Raw genomic sequence first — 25,845 nt, 5'->3', positions numbered from 1 at the left:
TCTCAAAGAATGACAGACTCCCTACACTTGCTTATTTCTCTCTCTAGTACATTCCTTAGTCCAAATACCCTCTTTGAGCTGAGCTTCAAAGTTTACTTCATACCTATACACGTACAGGAAATCCATCCTCAATAAAAAATTTACTCTGAAGTTTGATATTATATTATGTTCCAGTCTTATTTACCTCAACTTCACTACGGCCATTGTTTTCTGGCGAATAGCCTTTGACGCCTTTCCAGTAGCTCCAAATATTTCTGCTGGGCTTAATGGAAACACAACCATAATCGCCTTGCCTGGCAAACTAGCGAAGTACTTTTCAGATAATCCTGAAATTTCTGAATTTCTGTCAACCAACACATAACTTATTACACCTCCTAACTGCACATTGAAAATCAGCACAGTACTACTGCAGTAGCCATGGACTCATTCTCTGCTAACAAATCCGCCATTGTTGTCTGGTTGTCAAATTCTGGGATAGCTCTGCCACTCTCAGATTTAATTTTACTTATAGGCAAACACTGAAAACTGTCGAGCAACCTTTCATGAAGCGATAATCCACAAACATGCTCAGTTTCTGCGCTCTCAGCATGAGAGTCGGGCAGCTCAGCTTCACAGTCATTTAACCTTGAGGGTTGCCTGTGGTCAGTACCTCCCTTAAACACGAACTCAAAAACAATATCCCTTTCTCACTCCCCTCCATTGGCGGTTTTCTTAACTTCTGCTAATACTAGTTCCCCTGTTGTGATACTACAACTCCTGTCTGTCCCGTGAGGCTCCACATTTACTCTTGAATGCCACGGCGCCCAACACCTTTGACGAAATGAGATATAACTATTATTACTGCCCTCATGTCTTGGTGTTGTCTCTTCAAGCAAGCGCACTATGTTTTAGCTGTGCCCTTCTCCTACATTTAGTGTGCTGTTTCTGTGGTCTGTGTTGCGTCCAGTGAGCTCTCTTCCGCTGCTCTGCAGCTCTCTCTGTCGTCCCCACTACCGGCCTCTTTTCATTCTCTCGTTCGTCTCCTGCTGTGGATGCAATCTCGGCTGTGTGTGGCACAGTACTAGTTGAAGTCACAGCTTTCCCCACCAGCGACTCTTTCTCTTGGCCGAGGCCAAGCGCTGCTATCCCTCTTCACTCTCTTTTTACTTACTTCCCCTAACTACATCTACATCTACATACATACTCCGCAATTCACCACACGGTGCGTGGCGGAGGGTGCCTCGTACCACAACTAGCATCTTCTCTCCCTGTTCCACTCCCAAACAGAACGAGGGAAAAATGACTGCCTATATGCCTCTGTACGAGCCCTAATCTCTCTTCTCTTATCTTTGTGGTCTTTCCGCGAAATGTTAGTTGGCGGCAGTAAAATTGTACTGCAGTCAGCCTCAAATGCTGGTCCTCTAAATTTCCTCAATAGCGATTCACGAAAAGAACGCCTCCTTTCCTCTAGAGACTCCGACCCGACTTCCTGAAGCATTTCCGTAACATTCGAATGATGATCAAACCTACCAGTAACAAATCTAGCAGACCGCCTCTGAATTGCTTCTATGTCCTCTCTCAATCCGACCTGATAGAGATCCCAAACGCTCGATCAGTACTCAAGAATAGGTCGTATTAGTGTTTTATAAGTGGTCTCCTTTACAGATGAACCACGTATTTCCAAAATTCTATCAATGAACTGAAGACGACTATCGGCCTTCCTCACAACTGCCATTACATGCTATGACCTTCCATATCGCTCTGCAATGTTACGCCTAAATATTTAATCGACGTGACTGTGTCAAGCGCTACACTACTAATGGAGTATTCAAACATTACGGGATTCTTTTTCCTATTCATCTGAATTAATTTACATTTATCTATATTTAGAGTTAGCTGCCATTCTTTACACCAATCACAAATCCTGTCCAAGTCATCTTGTATCCTCCTACAGTCACTCAACGACGACACTTTCCCGTACACCACAGTATCATCAGCAAGCAGCCGCACATTGCTATCCACCCTATCCAAAATATCATTTATGTAGATAGAAAACAACAGTGGACCTACAGCACTTCCCTGGGGCACTCCAGATGATACCCTCACCTCCGATGAACACTCACCATCGAGGACAACGTACTGGGTTCTATTACTTAAGAAGTCTTTTGGTTGAACCCGTAGTGTCATATGAGACCGCCACTTTCTTTGAATTTAAAAGACTTCTCTTAAAATCCTCTAAATCTTTGCATTTAGCTGGTACCATGCTAGACCTCCTAATGACGTCGCCCCTTAAGTGCTCCACTACATAGAAAACTTATTTTTGTTCTATCTAACACAGGCATTACACCATCAAATTCCTGAATAAACTAACGTGCACACTACTGTGTGGATCAAAATTAATCAATTTCTGACAGCTGACAATCGCTTCTTCTCCTGAAGAGCTAGATGAAGCCTGGCGTGCCCTTTGGGACAGCTTAGAAATTTCTTGCTCATTTTTCTCCAGCCGAGCATCCACCTGCCGCTTATGGACCTCTTGCTCTTTCTCAGCTAGTGGCCAACGTCTGACTCGTCTTACTAAATGTAACTTAAAACTAGCATCTTGTCGAGATTTTATATTAGCTCTTGTATCCCTCATCTCGGTATTTATTTTCTTCTCCAAATGTCCTGGCTTCACCTCCACCGCAGTGGTAAAGTTGTGATTAGCTGTAGGATGACCTTCCAGTTCTTTAGAAACAGGCCCTAACACCTCATTTTGCCATGCAGCGCACTCTTATATCCAGGTCAGTACCCTCGTTATCTACCACTTGTTACACTTTAGTATCTACATGCTGTTCCAATTGCAACTTACACTTATCAGACTGCGCCAAGGTGCCTCGCTTTACTTCCTTTCACAAATCTGACACAATTTAAGACTGGAGATGATCTGATCTCCACCTTGTTTAATATCAGTACTAATTTCTTCTCAAAAGCACGCCAGGGTTGTAATCAGTGGCAGCAAGAAAACATTTCTCTCTTCCTCGCTGCAGTAGTATTGTTCACCAGACTCCGCTTTGAGTATCCTCAACGCCTACCCAAGTTGAGTCACTCAGGATTACTGTAAACCCTTCTTTCCGTTCTGTGTCCGTTAACTCTAAACTACTTGACTCTACTTTGCCTTCATCAGCAACCAAAACCCTTGTTGAATGCATGTCTGGATTGAAAAACTCGATACTTCTTAGTTTCCTGTTTATACTGTCCATGCCAACGACCCCGCACCATCGTCCTTGACGTTCCCCTCTGTGCTAACTTTATCTTGCCCTGCCATTCTATTTTCTAAACTTACAAAGTTGCTCAACTGTTGGTACAAAACTTTGTAGCCTAGCTTTTGATTACTTCTATGGTGCGTTTTCTTCTGTCGCCAATGGCGCTCACCATAAAAATCCAAAACTGCAGAATTAGAATGTAGAACTCGTAATATTTACAAACGCTGTCATAACAACAAAACAGTAGGAAGTATCGACAACTGCTTATGGCGGTTTCTGGTGCACTTTCCTTCATGTGATTCTAAAATGAGCCACACGTCATGTGTTCGTAGGTACACTATCCTACAGGTACAACATTCTCCCTTTTAATGAAATAGCCACTGGTGCTGACAAAGAAGCAATGGAAAAATATTGTTCTGCAGAAGGCATATTAAAGTTCCAGAAACATTCCAGAGCGAATGTAGTCATTGTGTTGGCTTATCCTTATTAAAGTGTAACAGGAGAGCTTATAAATCTACAATCAGTTTTATGCGAATATTCGTAGCAGAAAGTGATGGTAATGTCCTAGAACGTTTGTGGGTGTTTCCGTTCCATTCTAATATTATTTATTTGATATTCCATCGGTAGCAGCAGGAAATCCAAATATATCTACGTTACAAGTAAGTCATACATTACCTACGACATGCCAGCTTTAGTTGTGAAATGCAAACTAATCCACACACATGACTGGAAACAACTGGATCGATTTGTGTGCCACGCCTGCAGAGTCTTGGCTGCCCGGGCACTTTTAATTACAAGCAAATCCCAGATAACCGTAGGGCTATCGGTAGGTCAAGATTATCACAACTCTATTTTAGCTTTCACCCGTATTCTTGTTACTAGTTACAGTTTGTATGTTTTGCTTTAACAAGAATGCTGATGACACTGAATTATAGAATCTTGTCAGCGTTTCGTGTGCAGTCGGCTGGAAATATCTAGGCACAGAAAACTTGTTGAAACATGACGTTAGTCAATGGCCTGCCTTGCAGAATGATGATAAAAATTTTCTGACGTAGTGAAGTAGTACTACAACAATGAATCGAAGTTATCTCGTCATCGTTATTAAGGGAGAGCGCGATTTAATATGCAGTCGACCTCTAGATGAACAGAAGATTAACAGAGGCAGCATTTTCTTGAATTGACGATGACACGAGGAGAACAAACTGCGGCCTCTTTAGCAGGGCCCCACACTGCCTGAAATCGTTTACGGCTGTCACAGAAAACGGGCAGATTGGATCCCTCTTCTATTGAATACATCTGCACAAAATCTTTCGCAATAACTCCTACTCTAAGGCACAAATAAGACCCGCTCTTCAGCTGAGTAAGAAGAAGTAACACAACGACCCAGCAGAAAAGACGAGGTGCTTGGTGTGCCTTTCTTACGCAGGACCGTCCACAGCCACGTTTGCCAGTATAATGGAGAAGCACAACATAAACATCATTTCCTCCACGTGGGTTAAAATCAAGACGGTACTTGGATCAGTCAAGGAGAACCTGTCATGTACAGCATCAGTTGCGAGTGTGGCATGCGTTACATCGGCCATAAGCAGCAATGCATCTTGCAGCGGTGATGAGAACTTGTGATAATCGTTTGTCTCGAGAAACTGAAGTGGCAGAACACAACAGCAAAGAAGGAAGAGTCGGCCGAAGTGGCCGTGCGGTTAAAGGCGCTGCAGTCTGGAACCGCAAGACCGCTACGGTCGCAGGTTCGAATCCTGCCTCGGGCATGGATGTTTGTGATGTCCTTAGGTTAGTTAGGTTTAACTAGTTCTAAGTTCTAGGGGACTAATGACCTCAGCAGTTGAGTCCCATAGTGCTCAGAGCCATTTGAACCAAAGAAGGAAGATGTTTACTTTTGAAGAGACGAAGGCACTGTGTCGCCCCAACGGGTTGTAGTCTGCAGTGGCAGAACACAGCAGTAAAGAAGGAACATGTTTGATTTTGAACAGACGAAGGCAATGCGTCGCTCCAACGGGTTGTAGAATTCGGTCATCATATAGGCAATGGACATACGAGTACATAAAGACTGCCGCACGGAGTGACCTTGCGGTTTGAGGAGCCATATCACGGACTGCGCGGCCCCTCTCGCCGGAGGTTCGAGTCCTCCCTCGGGCATAGGTGTGTGTTTGTGTGTTGTTCTTAGCATAAGCTAGTTTAAGTAGCGTGTAAGTCTAGGGACCGATGACCTGAGCAGTTTATCCCTTAGGAATTCACATACTTTTGAACATAACGACTTCGACAACCGGGACAGCTGTTTCCAACTGGGCTCCGCATGGAATAAGGCGTTAGCAAAAACACGTTAGCAACGCTCTGATGTAAAAGCGCTCGAGACAGGGTGCGGAATAGACTGGTAACACTATAACACGACGCCCATATCCCCCCTCCCCCCCCCCCCCGCACCATCGGGTGTGACATCTCTTTCGGAGGCACATGACGGGCCCATCTATTCTGTCCATGGCAGAGGAGTCAGTGGTCCAGCAAGTATTACGGAGTGAGCTGAATATGAACCCGACATTTTCCTGAAGATGACGTGTAGGAAAATCGTCGAAATTTTGTGACAACACGACACCACAACTTAGCTGATAACCAGAGAAGATTACATCAAGTGTATTGTTTAAATTTCTGATTGATATGTCTTCCGTAACCAGCCCTTCTACCGGTTTGAATCCGTCCTCCACTTCTTCTATCTTGTGCTCAAATTTTTACCTCTATCTATCTGCTCTACCACACATACTCTACGATTGTTTGTATTTTAGCATTTGTGTGCCCTTACTATTTCCCCCTCTACTGCCCATACCTGCTACAGCAGAAGTGCTACTAACATAGTCCATTAAATGTCGGGCATGCAGCCGCGCAATTTGAGAAGAACATTACGGCCTTATTTGAACATTTGCTTTCAACATCTTATTTTCAGTTTATTGGTGAATTTTATGAGCAAATTGATGATGTTGCGATGGGAGGTCCCCTCTCCCCTCTGGTAGCTAATTAGAAAGTTTGCCGGCTGGAGTGGCCGAGCGGTTCTAGGCGCTACAGTCTGGAGCCGCGCGACCGCTACGTTCGCAGGTTCGAATCCTGCCTGGGGCATGGATGTTTGTGATGTCCTTAGGTTAGTTAGGTTTAAGTAGTTCTAAGTTCTAGGGGACTGATGACCTCAGAAGTTAAGTCCCATAGCTCTCAGAGCCATTTTTTTCAGCAAGTTTCAAACCAACGGTCTTCTGGAGGTACGTGGACGACGCATTCGTGGTATGGCCCCATGGGATGGATGAATTACATCGATTTCTTGAGCATTTGAATTCCATCCATGGTAGCATTAAATTTACTAAGGAAATAAAAGAAGACGGCTGCCTCCCCATTTTGGATGTTGTTGTTCGCGGTAAAGGTGATGGCACATTAAGACATGCCGTATATCGGAAACCAACACACACAAATCTATATCTTCATACCAGTAGCTGCCATCACCCTTCACAGACCATAGGTGTCCTTAAGACCTTAGTGCATCCGGCGCACTGTGTATCCGATAAAGACAATTTGCAAGAAGAGCTCACATACCTCAAGAGCATTTTTAAATCGAATGGATTTTCTCCGCAACAAATTGGTTGAGCATTCGATGCAAAACCTAAAATGCAGGTGTGTGATGGGGAAGAAGATAGTAATTTCTACAGATCTCGTGCGTTTTTTCCCTATGTGGGTGCTCTATCCTCGAAGATAGGCCGTATTCTTGAGAAACACTGTGTTAAGGTGATCTTCCGGCCCCCCACGAAGATTGCAGCTTTACTCGGCTCTGTGAAGGGCGATTTACAGCTTCGTAAAGCTGGTGTGTATCAGATTCCTTGCGGAAATTGTGAGAAGTCGTACATAAGTTAAACAACACGCACCGTTCGTGAGAGGTGTGTGGAGCATTGAAGATAATACACACGCTTATTATAGCCAGACAAGTCAGCTGTGGCCGAAATTGTATTGATACAGGACATACCGTGAATTACAGTGGTGTGAAGATTTTAACATCCACCTCTCCTTGTTGAGAATCCGTCTTCAAGGAAGCTATAGAGATTAGGATAGCTAATAATTTAATAAATAGAGATAAGGGTTTTAATTTGGACAAAGCATGGAATCATGCTCTTTGGGTAATCAAACTGCAGAGAAGTCGTCATGGTGTCACCGCCGCCGATCATACATCGATAAGCGAAGCGAATGTCAGTACGCCTTCGCCACAGGCGGTGCATGTGTAAACGTATTTCTCTGCCGCCGACCAGCATCTGTGACTCGCATGCGCAGTACCGCCGCGGTGGAGCATATAAGGCCGTGCTTAGCATTTGTCGTCAGTCTTGTGACTCACTCTGAAGATGGCCGGACGATATGCGGCCGAAATATCAGTGGAGGAAATTTTATTTGCGCGGCTGCATGCCCGAAATGTAATGGACTATTCATTGCGCCGCGAGAAGTTGAAAATGAACGTGCTACTATCATGATCGTCCTTCTGGTAAGCGGCATGCGTATATATTTCCTCACTAATTTTTTTCCTTGCCTCTTTAGAAGGGTCTCACACTTGCTTGAAATTATTTACGGCAGTCACGAAAAACGGGCAGATTTGACCCCGCTACTTCGGTGCCATTGATGGCAGTGTGATGGTTAGAAGGAGGTCAGATGAGGACCTGGATCCAGCGTGTCATCATGCTAAACTCACTGGACCTACACCTGGTCTTATGGTCTGGGGTGTAATTTCAAAAACTCCCAGTTTCGTCTTCTCAGCACCTTAGATGGCTCACATTACTTATATATAATACTCTCCTGCCCCTCATTTCAACAGCTCTATCTGATACTATTATAGCTCTTTTACTGACGAAACCTTTCTTTGCCTGTGCGAGTTATTTCTGATATCATCTTTACATTGGCCATCTTGTTTAGTACTGATTTCTAGATACTGAACTTTTTTCACTATCTCCACAACAGAGTCATTCACAGCTTTGATGTTAAGCAAGAAGTTACTCTCTTGCCTACAGCTGTTCGTCGCTTCCATCTTTCCTCTGTTTAACCTTATGCAGTCCTTTGTGCTAAGTATGCTGTTCATTCTATTCATCAGGTCTTCGGCGTTAGTGAACCAAAACATTATGACCACCCGCTTAACAGAGTGTAGTTCCAGCTTTAGAAGGAAATACAGCAGCGATTGTGCTTAGCATGAATTCGATAACTCGTTGGTATGTTTACGGAGATATGTGGTACCATATGACTTCGCACAGGAGACGAAATTTCCGTAAATTGCGGGCTGGTGGTAAGTGACCTTGGAGATGGCATCCAGTAGCATTCCAGATGTTTTCTATCCGGTTGAAAACAGGCAAATTTGATGGCCACTGTCGTGATCATCGAACACTGTAGCACGATTCTGGCCTTCTGTCACCGACTGTTACCCAGCTGGGGGATCCTATCGCCATCGAGGAAGACATAAAACATGAACGGATATGCACTGAAGAAAAATAAAATCGCAACATCAAGAATGAGTTGTGCGACATAAACTAAAGTAGGTAGGCGATTTTATAAATCTGAATGATGGTCGCTGTTCTGATTTCACACCAGTAGCGCCATTGCGAGAATGCATATCAGTTTTGCTTTAAATACTCGTCGATCGTGAGCGATAGTTACCTTTGAGACTGGACGAGGTTAGTTGATGATAGTCAAGAATACTTTTAAGATAGTCAAGAATACCTTTAAGGCGACAAAGACACCATTATCGACGTCTCACTAAGTTTGAATGAGGTCATGTAATAGGGCTACGAAAACATGGATGATCCTTCTGCGATATTGCAGAAAGACGTGGCAGAAATATACTCACTATACATGATTACTGACAGCGGTGGTCACAAGAATATACGATCGCAAGAAGACCAGGCTTTGGACGGCCTTGTGGCACTAAGGAGAAAGACTATCATGTTCGTCATATGGCTCTGCCGTATCGTACTGCATCTGCAGCAGCTATTTGAGCGACAGTACGCACCACAGTGACACAACGAACTGTTACATTTCCGTTACTTCAAGGATAGCATCGAACCAAACGCCATGTAGCGTGCGTTCCACTGACAACAAATGGCTCTGAGCACTATGCGACTTAACTTCTGAGGTCATCAGTCGCCTGGAACTTAGAACTACTTAAACCTAACTAACCTAAGGACATCACAAACATCCATGCCCCAGGCAGGATTCGAACCTGCGACCGTAGCGGTCGCTCGGTTCCAGACTGTAGCGCCTAGAACCGCACGGCCACTCCGGCCGGCCACTGACAACAAACCATCACTATTTGCGACTTCAGTGATGTCAAGAGAGAGGTCATTGGAGGGCAGGATGGAGGTCTGTTGTGATTTCTGATGAAAGCTGGTTCTGCCTCGGTGTCGGCGATGGCCGTGTGTTGGTTAGGAGAAGGCCACTTGAGGGCCTGAAGTCAACCTGTCTGCGTGCTAGACACACTGGACTCACACCTGGAGTTACGGTCCAGGGTGTGATTTTGTATGACAGCAGCACTCTCGCGGTTATCACATGAACTATGACCGCAAATTCGTACGTCAGTCCGGTGATTCAACCTATTGTGCAGCCATTCATGAACAGCATTCCAAGGGGTGTTTTCCAACAGGATAACATTCGCCCACAGACCGCTGTTGTAACCCAACATACTCTACAGAGTGTCGACATGTTGCCTTGGCCAGCTCGACCACCAGATCTGTCTTCAATCGAGCACATATGGTATGTCATCAGACGACAACTCCAGTGCCACCCACAAATAACATCAACTGTCCCCGTATTGACCGACCAAGAGCAACAGGCATGGAACTCCATCCCACAAACTGACATCTGGCACAGTGCATGGACGTTTGCAAGCTTGCATTCATCATTCTGAGGGTTACACCAGTTACTAATGTACCTGCATTTCACATTTGCATTGGCTTATCTCGTGCTTACATTAAACTGACTTCGTGCAATGTTAATCACATAAATATGTTAGCGAGACAAATTTCATTACTCTACATTAATTATTTTTTGATATTACAATTTTTTTCTATCAGTGTAAGTGATTCCCGATAACGTTCATGTTGCCCACAACTGTCATGGTGTGTTCGATTACTTCCATTTTCCTTGGAAGTCCAGGTGAATGTCCATCACAGCATATACTCCAGTTCCCATTAAATGGCGCATGTTTAGAGCAGCAATTCACCTGAGTATCGGGTACCTGGACATAAGCATCGCCGTGGTATAATGAAGAACGTAACCCATTCAACCAGGCGACATGTTTCTGGTGATCTACGGTGCAATCCTAATGATCTGATGCCAGGCCTGGCCAAACAGTGTTCCACGATCATAAGCGCTCCGGCCGCGGTCCTACCTAGCGCGCTGAGTGCGACGGGAAGTTAGGCTGAGAGGTGAGGAGGAAGAGGAAATTTGAAGGCTGCAGATGGACGCCGCTACAGCAAAATGGTCGACTTATCAGACGCCAAGCAATTTGATGACAGTACGACATGAGTTAAATTAGGTTTACGTTCCGCATTTGGAATACTACGGCGTCTACGTACTTGTCCAAAACAGAAAAAGTGGGGAAGCCACATTGTCCAATGCCGAATAGGAATTCCTTTACTTTTCGTATCGGTTAAAGGCCATGCACGATGCTTAATATGCCGTCGCACTATTAAGAGTTGGAAAGCACTTATTGGAACGTCGTAGCAACATCAACCACGAAGACGATATGATATATTTTTCTTGATACGAACGACAGTGAATGCTGGCTGCATTGAATGCAAGCCATTAGGAAAAAAACGTTCAGTTCTGTGCTAACAAAATGTTTTACTATCGACATCACCAATTATTTGAGTTCATTAATTGTCTTAATACAAGAGGAGAATAATTTGGTAACAGATATGGTGGACAAGACTGACGCCATTAAAAAAAGGATTCCTATGGAAAAAATCATCGTGAAACATTTCCATTAAGTCAAGGCAATCATATGTGGACCAGATCTGACTAAGGACGTTTCAGAAATTAAAACGTTTGATTATGAGTACTCAAAGAGATTCTAAGTCTTGCATGACTAAAGACGGAAATCGCTTTATGTGTCAGACCTCTATCGCTTTTTGCCACTAATGCTCCACATTACTGCCAACTTTAGCTGACAGACATTCAGGGAACAATAATTTCAACGACCTGTGTGTCTAATCCAGGAATTTACAAGATCTATATAAAATGTTATCCCAAGACAAATATATTCGAGTGCACAGAGAAGCCGTTACACTTATTTCATTGTTTCATTCAACACATGTGTGTAAAAGATTTTTTTGCGTTATAAAATTTACAAAGTCCCACCTACGTTTTGTTCAACATATTTTAGACTGCATACCTCCCTGAAAGCATTATTGTGGCCAAGATAGATACCAAGCCAACGCCTACCACAGTAGTACAAGTTTATATGCCAACTAGCTCCGCAGATGACGAAGATATTGATGAAATGTATGATGATGAGATAAAAGAAATTATTCAGATAGTGAAGGGAGACGAAAATTTAACGGTCATGGGTGACTGGAATTCGATAGAAAGGAAAAGGGAGAGAAGGAAACGTAGTAGGTGAATATGGATTGGGGGGAAGAAATGAAAGAGGAAGCCGCCTGGCAGAATTTTCACAGAGCATAACTTAATCTTAGCTAACACTTGGTTCAAGAATCAGGAAAGAAGGTTGTATACATGGAAGAACCCTGTAGATACTAGAAGGTAACAGATAGATTATAGAATGTTAAGACAGAGATTCGGAACCAGGTTTTAAATTGTAAGACATTTCCAGGAGCAGATGTGGACTCTGACCACAGTCTATTGGTTATGAACTGTAGATTAAAACTGAAAAACTGCAAAAAGGTGGGAATTTGAGGAGATGGGACCTGGATAAACTGAAAGAACCAGAGCTTGTAGAGAGATTCAGGGAGAGCATCAGGAAACGATTGACAAGAATGGCGGATAGAAATACTGTAGAAAAAGAATGGGTAGCTTTGAGAGACGAAATAGTGGAGGTAGCAAAGGATCAAGTAGGTAAAAAGACGAGGGCTAATAGAAATCCTTGGGTAACAGAAGAGATATTGAATTTAATTGCTGAAAGGAGAAAATATAAAAATGCAGTAAATGAAGCAGACAAAAAGGAATACAAACATCTCAAAAATGAGATCGACAGGAAGTGCAAAATGGCTAAGCAGGGATGGCTAGAGGATGTAGAGGCACAAATCACTAGGGGTAAGATAGATACTGCCTACAGGAAAATTCAAGAGACCTTTGGAGAAAAGAGATACACTTGTATGAATATCAAGAGCTCAGATAGAAACCCAGTTCTAAGCAAAGAAGGAAAAGCAGAAAGGTGGAAGGAGTATATAGAGGGTCTATACAAGGACGATGTTCTTGAGGACAATATTGTGGAAATGGAAGAGAACGTAGATGAAGATGAAATAGGAGATATGATACTGCGTGAAGAGTTTGACAGAGCACTGAAAGACCTGAGTCGAAACAAGGCCCCAGGAGTAGACAGCATTCCATTAGAACTACTGACAGCCTTGGGAGGCCCAGGCCTAACAAAACTCTACCATCTAGTGAGCAAGATGTATGAGACAAGCGAAATCCCCTCAGACGTCAAGAAGAATATAATAATTCCAATCCCAAAGAAAGCAGGTGTTGACAGATGTGAAAATTACCAAACTATCAGTTTAATAACCAATGGCTGCAAAATACTAACGCGAATTCTTTACAGACGAATGGAAAAACTGGTAGAAGCCGACCTCGGGGAAGATAAGTTTGGATTCCGTGGAAATGTTGGAACACTTGAGGCAATACTGACCCTACGACTTATCTTAGAAAATATATTAAGGAAAGGCAAACCTACGTTTCTAGCATTTGCAGACTTAGAGAAAGGTTTTGACAATGTTGACTGAAATATTCTCTTACAAATTCTGAAGGTGGCAGGGTAAACAGGGAGCGAAAGGCTATTTACAATTTGTACAGAAACCAGATGGCAGTTATTAGAGTCGAGGGGCACGAAAGGGAAGCAGTGATTGGGAAGGGAGTGAGACAGGGTTGTAGCCTATCCCTGATGTTATTCAATCTGTATATTGAGCAAGCAGTAAAGGAAACAAAAGAAGAATTTGGAGTAGGAATTAAAATCCATGGAGAAGAAATAAAAACTATGAGGTTCGCCGATGACATTGTAATTCTGTCAGAGACAGCAAAGGACTTGCATGAACAGTTGAACGGAATGGACAGTGTCTTGAAAGGAGGATATAAGATGAACATCAACAAAAGCAAAACGAGAATAATAGAATGTAGTCGAATTAAATCGGGTGATGCTGCGAGAATTAGATTAGGAGATGAGACGCTTAAAGTAGTAAATGAGTTTTGCTATTTGGGGAGCAAAATAACTGATGATGGTCGAAGTAGAGAGGATATAAAATGTAGACTAGCAATGGCAAGGAAAGCGTTTCTGAAGAAGAGAAATTGGTTACCATCGAGTATAGATTTAAGTGTCAGGAAGTCTTTTCTGAAAGTATTTGTATGGAGTGTAGCCATGTATGGAAGTGAAACGTGGACGATAAATAGTTTAGACAAGAAGAGAATAGAAGCTTTCGAAATGTGGTGCTACAGAAGAATGCTGAAGATTAGATGGATAGATCACATAACTAATGAGGAGGTATTGAATAGAATTGGGGAGAAGAGGAGTTTGTGGCACAACTTGACTAGAAGAAGGGATCGGTTGGTAGGGCTAATTCTGAGGCATCAAGGGTCACCAATTTAGTATTGGAGGGGAGCGTGGAGGGTAAAAATCGTAGAGGGAGACCAAGAGATGAATACACTAAACATAATCAGAAGGATGCAGGTTGTAGTAGTTACTGGGAGGTGAAGAAGCTTGCACAGGATAGAGTAGCATGGAGAGCTGCATCAAACCAGTCTCTGGACTGAAGACCACAACAACACCTTCCTGTGTTTGTATTGCGAACTATAGTTCCAGATATATTACAAATTCTAAAACCAAGGTGTATAAAAACACGTATTTTTAAGTTTCCCTTGTGCACAGCCTTCGGCATATGGCTGTCTCACTAGCATTCTGCTCAGAGTAGGGCAGTGGACGGCTGAGAGGACACAGCTGCACTCGCTGAACGCGAACGCGCTCTGGAAGCACAAATGGTACTCAGATCTATCCCATGCTCAATGCTATAGTATATCTGTGAGGATTATGGCTCACTTTGCTTAAATTTGTGACATCATCTGTCCCTGGTCGGCACTCACCCATGAATTCACAAGGCCTGCCCTCTTTATCAGTTAAGCTATCATTCTTATCAGTGACGTCATTAGCAGTATCAGTGTATCAGTGATATGATAAATGCATGAAGAAGCCTTGCCCCTTGCCCATTTCCACTACCCTTATCATTCTCCCCTCTATCTCATTGTAGTACTCAAATGTTGCTACAGGGACAAACAGACGATTACAATTTCAGAAAAACTGGATAATTTATGCAAGAGAAAGAACTCTACAAATTGAATAAGACAATACCGAGGACCCGCAAAATTACAGAACCATACCCCTAACTTCGGTTTGCTGCAGATTCCTTGAACATATTCTCAGTTCGAGTACAATAAACTTTCTTGAGATTGAGAACCTTATGTCCATGAATCAGCACGGTTTTAGAAAGCATAGCTTGTAAGAAACTCAGCTGGCCCTTTTCTCACATGATATACTGCGAACTATGGATGAAGGGCAACAGGCTGATTCCATAGTTCTAGATTTCCAGAAAGCATTTGGCACACTGCCCCACTGCAGGCTGCTAACGAAGGTATGAGCATATGGAGTAAATTAACAGATATGTGAGTGGCTCGAAGACTTCTTAAGTAATACGAGGGTCGTCCACAAAGTAACTTCCGTTGCTATTTCTATCCGCGACAGCGCTACGATCGCAGTTCCGAGTATACTCAGCAGTTACTCTGACTGAAGGAGAAGACATGTACGTCATTTTCAGGTCGCTGCTGCCGACATGTGCTTTGTAGTGCTTCTTTATAATGTCAGCCGTAATTGAAAATGGCACCGCGTGTGAAATCAAATCTGTGATTCGTTTTCTAAATGCCATGAAAGTTAAACCAAAGTAAATTCATCGGCAAATCTGCGAGGTTTACGGACAAAATGCTATGAGTGATTCAATGGTTAGAAGATGCCAGACTTTTCAGTGATGGAAGTGATGAAGTGCACGATGAAGAACGAAGTGGACGCCCATCTGTGGTTAGTGATGTACTGGTTCACACAATTGAAGAGAAGATTAAGCACAACCATAAGTTTACACTTAGTGCCCTTGGTACGGAAGTTCCGCAAATCTCACGATCACTAATTCATGTAACTGTTACTGAAATTTCGAAAACTTTGCTCACTTTGGGTACCCAAAATTCTTACTGAACAACACAAAAAACAATGGATGGGCAGTGCACTTCAGTTTTTGACACGCTACACTGAAGAAGGCGATGGTTTACTTTCTCGGATAGTCACGGGGGATGGAACTTTGGTATCGTACGACACCCCTGAAACAAAACGGAAATCAATGGAATGGAGGCACACCTCATCCGCAACGAAGGTTAAGCCTAAGCAAATCTTGACATCTCGAAAAGTCATGTGCACCGTTTTTTGGGACAGGAAAGGCATTTTGCTGATTGATTTCTTACCACGAGGCCAAACAATCAATGCACATGGTTACTGCGAGACCATTAAGAAATTGCGTCGCGCAACACAGAACAAGCGCCGAGAATGACTGTCAAAATGTGTTTTTTTTTTTTCCACGATAATGCTCGACCTCACACGGCGAATGTGACCAAACAACTCTTACGGGAATTTCACTGGGACACGTTTGATCATCCTCCGTACAGCCCGAACCTCGCTCCTAGCGACTTTCATCTCTTCTTACACCTAAAATCTGTCCTTGGTTGTCAACACTTCAACGATGATGACGAGATGAAAGAATACGTTACCACATTGTTGAATACTCGGGCGGCAACCTTCTATGAAGAAGGCCTACAAAAACTTGTGCCACGCTATGACAAGTGCCTATAAAATTTCGGAAGCTATGTAGGAAAGTAGTTTAACAGTTGTAGTTTTTTGTACAATAAATATTTTTTCTGTATCTGTACACGTTTGTTTCATACAACCAAACGAAACTTACTTTGTGGACATACCTCGTAGAATCCAGTATGTTCGTTTTCGACGGCGAGTTTTTTTTTATTTAGCTTATGGCATATAACACATCATATAGAAAAGACATAAAAATCATAAGACACAGAAATAAAGAGTAGTCACAGTGTGTAACATATAGTTGTAGATATAAAAGTGTTTAAAAATAGTGTATATAACAAACAAAAGTTCACAAACAAACATCCAGATTTGTGACATAGTCTATTGCACTTTCAGTCGCGGTCAGAAACTCATTGGGGTCTCCTGCAAAACGTGTCAGAGGGCAATCTTCCACGATGTGACGAATCGTCTGCCGGTCCGCACCGCAGTCACATCTCGGGGTGGTGATTTTACCTCACCTGTGGAGGCTGTCTGCACATCTGCCGTTATTTGTCCGAATTCGATTCAGGGTCGTCCAAGTTTTCCTTGGCAAATTGAATCCTGGTGGTTGGACATTGATGCATGGCATATTCTGCAGGTTTTGGGGGACAGATTCTCTCCACCGCATTTTCCAGAGGTTGCCATAATCCGGGTTGAGAGGATGCGTATGTTTTGCACGGCGAGTGTTCATCAGAGACAAGGGTATTGCCGGGAGGGGGCCAGATAAGTGCGATAGGACCAGTTGTTCTCCATATACATTAATGTTTTGGTGGACAGGGAGGGCAGCAATCTGCAGTTGTTTGCTGATGCTGCTGCTGTGTACGGTAAGGTGTCGAAGTTGAGTGACTGTAGGAAAGTACAAGACGCCTTAGAAAAAAATTTCTAATTAGTGTGATGAATGTCAGTTAATACGCATGAGTAGGAAGAACAAACCTGTAATGTAGTATTAGTAGTGTCCTATTTGACATAGACAAGTCGTTTAAATATCTGGGCGTAACGTTGCAATGCGATATGAAATGGAACGAGCATGTGAGCATTTTGGTGGGGAAGGCGAATGATCCTCTTCTGTTTGTTGGGAGAATTTTAGGAAAGTGTTATTCATATGTAATTGAGACCGTATATAGGACGCTGCTACGACTTATTCTTGAGTGCTGCTCGAGTGTTTGGGACCCATACCAGATCGGACTGAAGGAAGACATCGAAGCAAATCAGAGGCGGACTGCTAAATTTGTTACCGGTAGATTCGAGCAACACGTAAGTGTGGAGGGAAGGTGACGTTCTTTTCGAGGAGCGGTATTGAGAAAATTTAGAGAACCGGCATTTGTAACTAGCTGCCGAACGATTCTCCTACCACCATCATTTATTGTGCCTAAGGGCCGAGAAGTTAAGATGCGTGAATATAGGGTTCATATGGAGGAATATAGACAGCCGTTTATCCCTCTTTCTGTTCGTGCTCTATTTGCGAATGGAACTGGGGAGGGAAGGACTAGTAGTGCTACGTGGTACCCTCCACCACGCACCGTACAGTGGTCTGCGGGGTATCTACGTAGATATATATGTTTCCAGTTTGGGAGAGATCCGGTGACCTTTTTGGCCAAAATATGGTTTGGCAAGCACGAAGACATGCAGTAGAAACTTTCGGCGGGCATTGTGATGCTGAAATGTACGTCCAGAATGATTTTCCATGAAGGGCAACAGAGCGGAACATATAATATCGTTGACTTACCATTGATGTATAAGGGTACCACGGAATAAAACCTAAGTGGTCCTGCTATGAAAAGAAATGTCGCCCCAGCCCATCACTCCTGATTGTTTGACTGTATGGCAGCCGACACTCAGCCTGGTTCCCCACTGCTGTCGAGGTGCATTCCGGACACGTCTTCATTGGTCATCGGGGTTCAGTTCGAAGTGGGATTCATCACTGAAAACGATTCAACTCTAGTCATGGAGGTTCCAGGCCAAGACCTATCCGGAGACACCCTGGACGGCGCTGGGATACCAACCTGACTCTCGCCCACCATATCTTTTTATAGTAGGACCCCTTTAGTTGTCATCCACGGCACCCTTACAACACAGTAGTATGTCGATGATATTCTACGCGCCATTTTGTTGACCTTCAAGGCAAGCAGTCCTGGACTTATATTTCAGCAAGATAATTCTCGCGCATAAACCGAGAGTTTCTACTGCATTTCTTCATGCTTCCAAACCCAAAGCTGGCCAGCAGCGTCGCTGTATCTCTCCTCAGTTGAGAAAGTTCGGAGCATTATGGGCAGGGCTCTCCAACCATCTCGGGGTTCTGACGATCTGATGCACCAGTTGCACAGAATCTGGCACAATAGCCCGCAGGAGGGAACCAAACAACTCTATAAATCAATGCCTAGCCGAATAACAGCTTGCATAAGAGCAACGTTGCTGGCTTGCTCAATCTGTGAAGCTCTTTTTTCTGAAATTGTAATCATTTGTCTATACATGTTAATCACATCTACAAATTTCCGTGCCATTGGGATAATTCCTTCGTGTTCCATCAGGTTTTTTTCTTTTTTGTGCAGAGAGTGAGGGTGTTAAATGTGATGTATCTGAGACCTAGTAATTAAGGAAGGCAGGATGGGCTACGATTGTGGACAGGGCCTGAATCAATTACTATTGGTTTGCTTAACAATTTCACTGATTTATTTTAATAAATAATTTTTGAAAACAAGCCAATAAGGTCGCAATCAGACTTTTAAGGTACGTAATCACAATCATGGATGAAGGCCTCTAGCGCGAAAAATGGCAATTATTTAAAATTTAACAAATACATAAAATACAGACAGCCAAAAATTTTGAAGATAGGCCAATGTAGTCGCAATCAGAATTTTAAGGCAAGTAACCACAATCACGGCTGAAGGCCTGTAACGTCAGAGTGGTAATTATAAAAAAATTAAATAAACATACATAAAATACAGACAGCAAATGATTTTGGAAAACGAACCAATGTGGTCGCAACCAGAGTTTTAAAATGGCTCTGAGCACTATGGGACTCAACTGCTGAGGTCATTAGTCCCCCAGAGTTTTAAAGCAAGTAACTACAATCACGACTGAAGGCCTTTAACGCCCAAAATAGCAATTATTAAAAAAAATTAACAAACATACTTAGAACACAGACAGCAAATAATTTTTGAAAACAAGGCAATGTGGTCGTAATCAGAATTTTAAATCAAGTAACCACATTTATGGCAAAATGGCAATTATGAAAAATTTAACAAATATGCTGTCAAACGGCGAATGGCATAGCAAATGTTAATGAAAAAAAAACAACATAACACCGAACAGGTGAGACAAATGATGGTAACTTAATAATACAATAATAAAATAAAACACAAGGGCCAGTGACAGATGGTGCTCCAGGCATCGACTTCTGAGTAGGTCACACCAAAAACACTTTCGCGAGCGAATCGAAATCAGCCAACAGTTGCATTCAGATCGCAAGATGGTAACTCGGACTAGTGGCAGTCTAAAGAGCGACTAATGATAATCTTGGTGAGGCTACCTGACATATGACGAAACAAATGCGAGATGTAAAATTACGTCAAAGCCGGAACCTGCGGTCTGGACTCCACCCGCAGAATACTGTGCTCAGAGCGCCTGGAACAAGAAGGAATGACTACCACAAAGGTAGAAGAACGCCACCCAACCTACGACCAAGAAGCTGTCAAACTTACACTCCTGACTGGACGGCGGCGGCAAGGCGAGGAAATATACACTGCCGTTACATACACTAACCCCCAGGGCGGGTAACTGGGGCGTTAGCGGCCACAAGACAGAAAAATACCACTGGTTGAACTTAACAATGTAAGAAGCTGAAAATAGTAATTAGTAATTAGAAGCTCAGGAAGGCTAATCAGATCCGCCTTCCCCAGTTACTCCACTCACTGCTTTTCGCCTTGGCAACACTACGAGCAGCAACACGAACCCAAGTCACTGGAGAATCGCGAGATTTCACAATGGTGGAGGTTCCTCTACGCGAATTGCAATGCACTCAACTTAAACATGCAGTATCCACTTCAATAAAATTCTTCAGGGTATCAGACCACATCGTCATGATTTAAAATGCGCCAACGTTTCGGCCAGCGTTGCAGCTAGCCTTCATCAGGGCCTTACGTTAACTTTCGGCGGGCATTGTGCAGTTAACGTAAGGCCCTGATGAAGGCTAGCTGCAACGCTGGCCGAAACGTTGGCGCATTTTAAATCATGACGATGCGGTCTGATACCCTGAAGAATTTTATTGAAGAAGACAACGGCCGCGGAAGCCTACGCTTACATGCAGTATCCGATTTCGACGAGGTCGTGCACCCTCGTCACCACTGCCCGTCGATCTGGCAGTCCATACACGCCGCCAGCGGTCCCAACGTGTTGTCACTCTGTGCAGACTTCACTGCTCCTGCCTCCCCAACCGAACCCCGCACTCAGAAGACCGAGGTCGGCCCAAAGATAGGGAAGCAGAACTACATATCGATAAGCGCTGCTGCTGCCACTAGCGGACAGGCAACGCTTACGAAACCGAGTGGCACCAGTGAACACGAGAAGAAGAAACAACGCAACCACGCCAACTAAACGATACGGTCTGGCAGAAATCTACAGAAGGCCGCTGCACGGCTCAACTTGCAGCCTAACCAAACTTAATTTGATTAAGATGGACCTGGTATTGCTTACCGGTACGGTTGTCCGTAACCAGAAGATTAACTGGGCCTAAAATCCGCATAATAGTACACGGACCCAGAAAACAGGGCGTAAATTTACCAAGGTTGCCAACATGCACCTCCCTCCCGGCAAAATTACGGACATACATCTGATCTCTCAGCTTACCCTTGAAGGTTCGCCGGTTACGGTTATAACGATCAGCTTGTTTGTTGTGGGCCCTGAGAATAGTGCCCCTGGCACGATTCCAGTTTTCCTTGACGACCAGAGGGGTGATCTCTGTGGGAATTAGGTCTTGAATCCCCCATAAGTTCGAAAAGAGGGAATTAACAGGATAAGCCAACACTAAGGAAACCGGGGTAGCCTTCAAAGCCTCATGGCTGGCGGTATTGAAGGCAAAACTAAGCCAAGGGAGACTAGAATACCACTTACTGGGAGATTTCTGATGCAAGATAATCAGTGCGGATTTAAGATTACGATCGACCCTTTCTGCAAAGGACTCCTGTGGATAATACGGAGTGGTAGTTACATGCTTAACACCACTTTGACAACAGAAGGCCTTGAATAGAGCTGAAAGAAAGGCCTGTGCATTATCACTAACAATTTGCTTGGGAGGTCCTAACACACTAAATACGTGAGTTGTATGCGCAATGGTGGTGGCAGCAGTCACATTACGACTCGGAAGGAGCCAGGTAAACCTCGTAAACGCGTCGATAATGACTAATACATACCAATGGCCTCTTTTGGTGCGAGGTAAGGGCACCACATAATCAATATAGACACTGTATTTGTAGCTCTGGCCTAGGTGAAGTCAGTTAGTTAAAGTTAGTTCAAGTAGTGTGTAAGCAGGTGAAGTCAATTTTTGAATCTGGTATGTGTTTTTAAAATTGTTCTCATTCCATGGGTTAACCAAGCGTAATTTTATTACTTTACTGAGTACTCAGCGTTGCCTGGGTATGTATTTATTCCAATTCTATTAGTTCATCTTCTCCTATCTCCTGTCTGTGTCCGTCTTTTCTGCCCCCCTGTCTGACCATCTCCTTCTCCCACCTCTCTCTGTTCGCCTCATCCGCACCCCAACTTCTGTCCACCAACTCCTGACACTCTCTCTGCCCATCTGCTCCCCCTCCCCCCCTATCCATCTCCTCCTCTGTCTCTAACTCCCCCTGCCCCTACAGCCTCCTTGTCACCCTCTGTATCTCCTTTTCCCCCCTGTCTGTCCACCTCTTCATCCTCCCTCTATCTCCTTCTCCCCTTCTCTCTGTCTGTCTCCTACTTTTTCATTCCTCTGTCAATGTCCTCCTGCCCCCTCCCTCTGCTCATCTGCTCCTCCCTCATGTCTCTGTCCATCTCCCCTTCCCCCATTTCTCTCTGTCCATCTGTTCTTCTCACAGTTCTCTCTCGACGTTATACCCCCATCCTGGTAGCAGGTACTCGTTCTTACCTCCCACAGTATTTCTTTCGAGGTAGTAAGTAATCTGTTTACAAAGTTAGGACGAAATCAATCCATAGGTTTAGGCCAGGTTTCTTGTCCACAGCTTTGCCTACATAGGCACATGGCATATTTATTTAACAAATTTCGCACGTATTTGTACAGCAGCAAAGAAGTAATATATTTAAACGTCATGCACGATGCACCATTTTTTCACTAATTTCAGTTTTAGTGATGTCATATATCCTGAACTATGTCTCAGAAAATGATACAATTTTGCAGGTGTATTTAGTAACATATGAGAATACTGTCTGTAAAGTGTGTCGCAGATGTAATTGGTAGTAAAGATGTAATAAATTATAGCGATATGCCTGATGTGGCAGTTTTATTCGATGAAAAGAGTAAATATATTAAGCTATACAGTTTTTTCGTTTCATCATTTTGTGGAGAGGGGGTTGTCAATGAGAAAAAGTTTGGTAAAGTTTTTAAATTATGTTTAAAGTTTATTGCAAGTGACCAAGTGCAAATACTGGATGAATAAAGTCTGGGCATCCCATCACCCATTTTTATAGGTAGATGGTTCTTACCGCCACAGAGTTTCATTCCAGACAGTGAGTGATATGTATACCAAGTTTGGTTTAAATTGGTCCTGTGGCTTAGGTGGAGACGTGGAACATACATACATGCATACATACACGCATACACACATGAACACATTTTTAAAATGTATGAATTACTTTTTTAAAAATGATAAAAATGATTACTATCTTTGAGGCCTGTTACTTGATTTTAGTTTTTAATTAACTGCAATGATTACTGCATCTTGCCTTTATTGAGAGGGCATTACAGTATTACTGAATATTTGTTGTTATTGAACCACTTATTGGATTTAACGCATTGCTCTTGTAATTTTTTAAAGACTTGTTGCAAAGTAAAATCTCTGCCATGTCGTTAAGTAAAAGATATAAAATTATGCTCACTCACCGCTCAACCCATTCCCACCACTTCCTGTTACGTCATATTCTGGTAGCACAGTGTGCTTGTGCGTGTGGTGAGCTGTGACTGAGGAAAATATTTGGGAATTTGTGGTAAGGTCTTATGGGATAAAACTGCTGAGGTCATCAGTCCCTAAGGTTACACACTACTTAATCTAACTTTAACTTATGCTAAGGACGACACACAGACCCATGCCCGAGGGAGGACTCGAACCTCCGGAGAGGGAAGCCGCACGGACCGTGACAAGACGCCCGAGAACTCGCGGCTACCCAGCGGGGCTGCGAGTGAGGGTTAGAGTTACTATAGAGAATATTTTTAGGTATAACTGATTGGGTTTTCACCGCGGTAAATACTGCTCTGCTTGCTGTTCTGTTTCAGCATGGCCAGAAGGGACGTGACCGAACTGATGAACCTACGCAACGGCGAAGTATGACTCGAGATCAGGAGCGCAGCTACCGCTGGAAGAGCAGTTGAAATGGTGCAACGTTGAGAGGGTCCAGCAGGATAAAATTATATGTCTTGTGGTCCCGCAGAATAGTCGGCCACGTAATTCTTCTAAGTGCGGATGTCCATAATTAAAGTTACAGTTTCAAAATGCTGTAGAAAGAGAACCACTACTCAGAAAGACTTCAAATTTGTACAGAATATTGTTGACGCAAGATGAAACGTCACAAAAAAAAAAAAATTACGGAAATTTTACCAATAGATGGCGCGGCAATCGTCAGCATATGCGCACCGACAGATGCGCGGCAGACGGCTCTTCTTCAGTTTGTGGCCATCATGGCTGTCTCCTTGTCCGTCCCGATATCTGAGTGGTCAGCGTGACGGATTGCCGTCCTACGGGCCCGGGTTCGATTCCCGGCGAGGTCAGGGATTTTTCCCGCTCAGGGACTGGGTGTTGTGTTGCCTTCATCATCATTTCATCCCCATCCGGCGAGCAGGTCGACCAATGTGGCGTCGAATGTAATAAGACCTGCGCCAAGGCGGCCGGACCTGCCCCGTAAGCGGCCTCCCGGCAAATGACACCAAACGCTCACTTCCATTTCCATGGCTGCCTCCTTGTAGGACTGAGCACTGCCGGTAAAGCTCTTCTGCAAGAATGGTGACTGTGCGCCTGTAGCACTGCACATGTTTCGGACACACAATGGTATGAAAAAAGGCATTGGTCCGATGTCTGCTACGAGTGTGGAGAAAATGATTACAAAATTCGAAACGAGAGATTCTTTTGAAGCGCAATATGGCAGAGGGAGGAAAGCAGTTGATACGACGTCTGTCATAAATTTGGGCACAGCATTGCAGGAGGGGTCGAGAGATTGTGTGCAAATACGCAGTGCACATGGAATTTCCCGACCGTTGGACTTACCCGCGAGCACGGTGCATAAAAACCTACGAAATATTCTGCATTGCTATCCATAAAAAGTCTCTAGTGTTCAGGAGTTTCCCCCTGCTGACGTGCAAGAAAGAAAACGTTCGCTCTGGAATTTCTTGTTCGCATGAAAGTGGGCAATTGAAACGTCCCCTTTGAGAAATTATACATAGACTATGCTTAAACTGACACACAATATTTTTAGCGCAACGCAATCTGACTTTCAAAAATCCCTACAAAAGAATGGCCCTGACTAACATTGTTGTTGTGGTCTTCAGTCCTGAGACTGGTTTGATGCAGCTCTCCATGCTACTCTATCCTGTGCAATCTTCTTCATCTCCCAGTACCTACTGCAGCCTACATCCTTCTGAATCTGCTTAGTGTATTCATCTCTTGGTCTACCTCTACGATTTTTACCCTCCACACTGCCCTCCAATGCTAACATTAACCTATACGTTTCTCAAATCACTTACCTCACAAAAAATCTTGGTTACTCGAACTACTGCAATACAGCGAGCGCCATTACTGCCAGCTAAATAAAAGATTCAAACTACTGAAGGCACTAACTACTGATAGGCGTAGTTAGCAAATGAAAGATTTTGATAGGGAACAAACAATGTATTTACCTTAATAGTCATCAAAAGTCATAATATATATAGGAGTTCATAACATCCATTCTTACAAATATCAAAACTCCGCCATTTCTCTCCCCACATCCACCACTGCTGGCGGCTCACCTCCAACTGCGCAACGCTACGCGCTGTTCACATCCAGCTGCCGCTGCCCAACACTACAATGGCAGACAACAATGCAAACTAGCCACAGACTGCACACAGCACAGCCAGTGATTTTCATACAGAGCGCTACGTAACGTTGCCAATAAGAAAACATAAACAGCCTACTTACACAATGAATGGCAATAGAACGTTCTGTGGACGGACGAAACCTATTTCCATCTCCAAGTAAATGTCAATACGTGGAACTGCAGAACATGGGCTACGAAAATTCCGCACGCACATCAACCGGT

This window comes from Schistocerca nitens, chromosome 8 (genome assembly GCF_023898315.1).
Source record: "Schistocerca nitens isolate TAMUIC-IGC-003100 chromosome 8, iqSchNite1.1, whole genome shotgun sequence".
NCBI lineage: Eukaryota > Metazoa > Arthropoda > Insecta > Orthoptera > Acrididae > Schistocerca > Schistocerca nitens.
This window is presented reverse-complemented; position numbering follows the sequence as displayed.